General features: G+C 42.4%; 2 long non-coding RNA genes across 2 annotated transcripts; one reads left to right on the top strand and one right to left on the bottom strand.

The window, feature by feature from the left end:
- Positions 1-537: 537 nt before the first annotated feature.
- LOC123189011 (uncharacterized) lies at positions 538-2812 on the bottom strand. Its single transcript, XR_006495501.1, has 2 exons — positions 2567-2812; positions 538-2177 (listed from the first exon to the last, which is right to left on the bottom strand). It is a non-coding gene; the product is annotated as an uncharacterized lncRNA (long non-coding RNA).
- Positions 2813-3231: 419 nt separating this feature from the next.
- On the top strand, positions 3232-6091 carry LOC123189012 (uncharacterized). Its single transcript, XR_006495503.1, has 2 exons — positions 3232-4125; positions 4216-6091. It is a non-coding gene; the product is annotated as an uncharacterized lncRNA (long non-coding RNA).
- The last annotated feature ends 768 nt before the right edge of the window (positions 6092-6859 follow it).

Consider the following 6859-nt stretch of genomic DNA (forward strand, 5'->3'; position numbering starts at 1 on the left):
GATACTACTCTCAAACAAAGGATCTTGATGGAGTCGAACCATCATTCCCAGCAATTTGTTTGCTAGAATGCTCTTTCCAGTTCAGAGCTGAAGATCCACCATTTATTCATCTTTTATCTTTTAATCTTCTAAGTTGACAAAATATGCAGATCAAGCCATTTCAGACTCGAGCACAGCCCCAAGATTCTTCTCCAATCCAATTGAATTTGATTTGAAACAAACCCACTTTGAATAAGCCTGCTTATACTGAAAAAATTACATAATTTTGTTTTTAACAACTTTGTTAAGACAAAGGTTAAAAGCATGCATAGCTATTGTTAGACAAATGTTAGAAGACAAATTAAATTATAGATTTGTTTGACAAATCAAAAATATTCAGATCAAGCCAAGACGAGCCATGCAGAGCAAAATTCTCCAATCCAATCTAACTTGAAACGACTTTCAGCCAATTTGAATTTGCCTGCTCACTAAAATAAATCAGAAAGACATTCAGCATATTCTTGTTAGAAGGAAAGCATAAAAATAAGAATTACAAACTGTAAAAAAATATTCAATAAATTGAATCACAGTTCATAATAAGTCAGTCTTCACAGAAGACATTTTAAGCTATGAAAAAACCGCACGCTGGGTTCTCTAATCTTACATATTGCAATTTAAGCAGGCAATCAGCGAGCTGAAATTGCGTAACTAACCAGGCTTCCTCGACGCAGCGCCTGCACCTTACAGAATATATCAACACATTCTTCAATTCAGGTTTCAGTATATCAAACACTAGCAACATTTCTTAAGAGCGAAAATGGCATTGACAATCATAACTGGTCTGCAACTTCATTAGATATGAAGATCTGCCTCCAGTAATCCTCAAAACGAATCCAACTTTCCACGTGAGGTAGTATGATGCAGCAGCAATATTTGGACAAGCTCCAGTAACTAAGTATACAAATAAATTTCGAAGACTAACTAGTTGTACACAAAGGAATCAAGTCTTCCGATGGTATATACATAGAGAAGTACTCATGGTAACCAACAGGAAATGCAAGCAACTCGCCTTCTTAGGACCACAAGACTACGGACACGGCATGGTAAGATAAAATAAATATGCAGAGTTATTAAAAGTTCTCAGGATCACTTAGCCCGTGTTGCGCAAGTAGATGGTGGGAATTTCCCTATTTTCATTCTCGGGGTGCAAGGGTACAAAATTACGGGTATGATCAACCTTGTATCAAACTGAAGGTCCACCATTTATACAGTTGCTCGCACAAGCATTTTTGGATCGACAACTACGAGGTCAGTTCAGATTGACCCTTCAGAAAAGGGTACCAATGTTTCAGGGTCACTTCAAATTTAAATTGATATAACGCTGAAAGAAGCAGTTAGATGTACCTTCGTGCGTAGTTAAATTGATCCTCACAACGTAGTTACCGCTGCGCCCAGGCCTGTCTGACATATTTGCTATGTACGATCGTGGTGTACTTCAGTTGATGCCGCAAAATCAAACACAGGAGAAGGACAGAGACACATGGCAGGGTGGAGAACCCGGGCAAAGTAGAACAAATAGATTGTTCCCGTGCGATCTCCACCCCGCAAACACCACCAAATATACTTTTTATTGTCTCGTGGCCTGCCAAGGCGAGCGCACCCTACATGGCAAAGGCCGTCCTAGCCTACCAATGTACTGGTACATCAAGTAGTACAATACGCATGTGCTCACATGCGCATCATCAGCTTACCAACACAATTACCTTTCTGTGATGCTTGGAGACAGGCCAGCATCATCTTGTGAGCCGAAGGGAACACGTACATCATTTGATCGGCAAACAGAAACCATATATCGGATGGCCAGTTTCCTTCTGGCGCCTTGCGGAGACAAGAAAGCCTCAAGAAAGCATTCTTCAGCTTAACCACCAACCATCGTCTGAGAAGATTTCAGTGGCGTTGGCCGTGGGCATCATAAACCAGTGAAGATGAACCAGCAGGAGTGGCGTTCCACGGAGATAAACATCCACAGGGGCATGCGAACAGGAAGCAGATGGCATAAACTGACGGATCTGACGCATCAACCGATTCAGCCGTCACAAACGGAAGGCCACAAAATCCCTTCGCTTAAGGGATAGACATGTATTTGGAGAGGCGAATCGTCCACCACTTAATCAAAAAGAAGAGATAACCCATGAGATCTGAAAGGCGTTGACGAATATTCAGAACAGAAATCCTGATTAGGTGAACAGCGTACTACAAAAGGTTGTCTAACTTTGGCTCCATAATATAGTTATAAGAAATTTGGAACAGAAATAATTTGGAATTTAAGACAACAATCCAGGAATCCCCATAACAATCTTATAACGAATAAACAAACACATATATAGATCGAATTCGTAGTACTAGGGCAAGAATGAAGACAAACATATACTCTCTTGGATCTAGATCTAGCTTTGTTTAAAAAGCGAAATCATACCCAACTACCTAATCACGACCAAACCATACTGGTAATCTGAAGTAGACCATACATGATTCTATCTAACAATTCAAAGACCTAAAGTAAGAGAAGAAAGGAGATAGTTGGCACCTCACGATCCCCGCGACGGAACGAAGATGAGCCGTCCCTGCGACGGGCGGTGCTGGGAGCAGGAGAGAACGGGGCGAGGGGAACGCGTATATAAGAGAGACGGTGGTTGGTGCTTGGTGGATTCTCGATCACGGAGTCGGTTCGGGTGGTGGACGGCTCCGATCGGGTCACGTATAGCTGTCTATGTGCCGTTGTCGGTTGGGGGACGACGGAGGACCTCACGTCTCGCACGGACTCTTGGTCGCGTTTGCGTGCTCCCTTTGGCCACGTTTCCTCCGTCTGGTTGGCGTCATCCCTTGCGTCACAGGGAGGCCCGATCGTCTACATCCACGAACTATCTCGATATTCCTGTGGCCAGTTATGTGCTGGCTACGGTTGCATAAATAAGGCCTCGTGTAAGGTCATCTCCAACGTGAATCCGCAAATTTTCTTCTGCATTTATCTATGGATAGAGAGATCAGTCCGTGGACACGATGCGGAAGGCTGTCATCCAACATTATTCGCATACATCTGGCCTAGAATTCGAACTAACCAGAAGAAATTCATTCAAATACAGCCTTTCATATAAACCTGACGAATCTTATATACCTAATAGATTTATTCTCACTAAGCTATTTATCTAAACATCAAGCTATCCACGTCATCAACCCTTCTATCTCAAAAAAAAAACTGTTCCCACGTCATCACGGAAATAATCAATTGGTTTTTTATCGCACGCTTGTTAGCCCATTGGATCAGGCATCAGCTATAGCCCGACGCGGGGAAAACAGCCGCAATCATCTCCACCCAGCCTCTAACGTGCGCGCCGCTATTAATGCCCATCGCTCCGCAATCTTCTCACATTCCCATCGCATACCTTTCCTTCTCCCCTCCAGCCGCGCTACACATCTTCTACGCAAGCTGCAACCCATCAAGCCCTTCATCAGAAATCTTATCATGTCTACCGTACGGCGCGGCGGCCGGGATCCCATGTGCTCCTCCGGCATGACTGCCGATCTGGCTCTCCTCCGCGGCACTCCGGGATTCTCTTGGGCTACGTCCCCCTTGCTGGTGTGGTGCATGCATCGTAAGAGGCGGTGCCCTGGTCCTCCCGTCCCGTCTATGTCTCTGTTTCATCCACGGTAGCTCCGGCGCTGCTCCTCCACTGGCCGTCTGCACTACTCAAGCCAGCTGCAACCTCTTCTTGCATCCACCGTCCAGACAGTTGTCGCCTCCCTTCCCCGTTCATGGCCCAAGCTTGCCGCACAACCCCATTGCGGCTGCCTCATCAGTTACATCAGGCCACCCCATGCATGTTGACATCGTGTAGAGATGCTTCTACTACACACTCCAGGTATGCTGTGGATTTCCCCCTTTTGACTATTTCCAAAAAATTAAGTGATCAAGATTGGTTCTTTACTGTCGCAATTTCTCTTTTGATTCCTATAATATCTCTATTCCTCTTCGTCATAGTGTCTTTATCCATCATCTTTCTTTTCTGTTATTTTTTGGGATGGCTCCGTGTACATGTGTCCCTTGATTTTGCAGCAGGCCGCACCTACTTCTACTACCGCATGAAGGTATACGCACTGATGTTTCATCCTGTTTTTGATCTTTCAAGCCCATGCTGCATTCTAATTTCTTCCCCTTCCCTTACTGTTGTGCATCAGGATGTTCCATATCCCTGCCTCTTTATCTGCATTCAACCTTCCGACCACTGCATTTTTATTCGTCTACAGAGATCAATATTGCACTGTATGACCAGATCATGTGCTCAAGATTTTTATGGTTAATGTTGTCACTTTGTGATTATCTCTATACTACAATCTGTATTATTTTCGCAATAATTACAATGGTTTGTTCGTTTTATTCCTGCAAGTGTACGTGCATTCTAGGCATTCCCTTATATTTTACCCAAATCAATATGACCTCACTGACGACCGATGAGCTTCTGTGCTCTTCAATCAGTATGCCACATGCGAATGACTGATGAAGATTTTCTCTACTCTTAAATCCGAGTGATCTTAATATTGCAAAACTTCCTTCGCTTCCAGGTTTTATGCTTCAACTTATAATGCATGTACTTAGTATAAAGGTTAGTACTGCAAAACTTTCTTCACTTTCAGTCTCGGTGCCGCCTACGAGCACCTCAACCTGCACAAAGATTGGGAGAAAAGGATGGCAATCAATTTCCTATGAGTCAACATGATCAGGTAGATATGCAGCCGACAGAAGCATTTGCTTGGTCAGGGGAGGAGAAGGAGAACTGTTGTGTCACACATGAACTACACCATGAACTACTCCTCTGCTTCGTTAGTCGGATGCATTATTTTTTGCATGCATTGCTAAAGAAGCCCTCTAAAGAAATTACTTTACAAAAATGTTCAAATCTTCTCTAATGGTCTGCCGACAATAATCTTCTGTGTCATTCAACAAACTTCTATTTGTAATCTCTGATGTGTGTTGAATGTATCTCTAGATAGTCACAATATTTTGATGATTGCAGGTTACTTTTTTTTATTCGGCGATTGAGTCTCAATCATTCCGATGCTTTAGTGTTGTGACTTGTGAGTTACTTCAACATATATGCACACCCGAGAGTGTTTACAAGTATAGGCATGTGAGCTGTCCAAGGAAGAAGATATTATCTGATGGAATCATCTAGCAGTTCCTGATGGTTGTGCTCTCAAGTGCTATTTTCCTAATATATAGACGTAAGAACATCTTCTGCTTTAATTGTTATAGCATATTGTCATTCTTTTATTGCTTCAGTGTTACGCCCATAGTCTAATTATGTCCAGCTTTTGTGGAATTAGAAACAGTAACTTTACTAATCTCTCTTCACTGTCATAGTTGACATATCGTACATGCCATTGTTTTTGGAACAAGTTATCCTGACTTCCCAAGCCATAATTTTTACAATATTAATTACAATATAATAGACGGAATGCTTAATATGCTTATGGAAAGCTATATTCAGCTATTGAACCAAAGTTCTTCACTATGCTAAGTTTAAGAACTTACTCACTTACCTGGCATTGTCTTATGAAGTCAAATGTGCTTACTACTTTATGTCATTTGAAACTTACTTTTCTCGCTAATTGTTGTATAATAATTTACTTCACTGAATGTAGTAGAGGGTCAATAAAATTGCAGAATTATGATATAGCCTGAACTGGTATGTTTCTGTTCTCGCCATCATGCACATCTTCTTGCACACTATTCTGTTTCTACTCTTCAAGTGCCAGCATTGTCCTTCCTGTTAATGTAGATGACTGCTCGTTGTTGTCGCAAGATGAAGATAAGAAGTGAGATATGATGCAAGTGACTAAGAAGAAGCATTACCACCTCCAAAGGAAATCTCCAATGCCTATTTGAATTCAGGGTTTTTTATTTGCACTTTGTTTGTCAGATGTTTTGGTTGAGCGAATGATTGAGTAGTCACCGGAAGCAAGAACGCCACCAAATATTGATATAAACACATGGTTTTGTATTTTCCTATAGCCAGTTGTGCATTGTTCAGTTTTATGAAATGGTTTTATTTTACCTGAGAGATGACTGGTTAACAGTATACCTAAATTATCTATATGTATTTCATTTGTCTAATATATCCAGTTTGTTCTTGCTACAATCCCCGCAGCAATGCGCGGAGTGTCATCTAGTTTCATTATATTTACATCAATTAAGTAGTGCTTTTCCAACTCTGGAGGTATAATTAATACACCTAATCTATGATCGCCGACGCCCGTTCCCCGTGTCTGGCCATGAGCCCTGAGAACTAAAGCTTCCTCTTCTCCAGATTCGCCTCGGCGCTCTTCAGCTCCACCTCCGTAACATCCGCCTCTGGAGCCTCAAGAAGTGAAGTCGTCCACCTCCATGTCGCGCTTACTAGGGTTAGGGTTTTGTAGGATCGAAAGTATGTCTAGAGGGGGGAATGGACTACTTGGTCAAATAAAAAACTTTTTGTTTCCCAATTTTAGTTGTGGATAGATTTTAGCAATTACGACAAGCCAAGCAATCAATCTACACATGCAATTCTAAGAGTATAGCAGCGGATGTAAAACATTGCATATGAAGGTAAAGAGAAGAGTTTGGATAAGGCAAACACAATGGAGACACGAAGATTTTTTGCGTGATTCCGACAGGTGGTGCTATCGTACATCCATGTTGATGGAGACTTCAACCCACAAATGGTAACGGTTGCGCGAGTCCATGGAGGGCTCCACCCACATGAAGGGTCCATGAAGAAGCAACCTTGTCTATCCCACCATAGCCATCGCCCACGAAGGACTTGCCTCACTCGGGTAGATCTTC

Source organism: Triticum aestivum, chromosome 2A (assembly GCF_018294505.1).
Source record: "Triticum aestivum cultivar Chinese Spring chromosome 2A, IWGSC CS RefSeq v2.1, whole genome shotgun sequence".
In the NCBI taxonomy this organism is placed as follows: Eukaryota; Viridiplantae; Streptophyta; class Magnoliopsida; order Poales; family Poaceae; genus Triticum; species Triticum aestivum.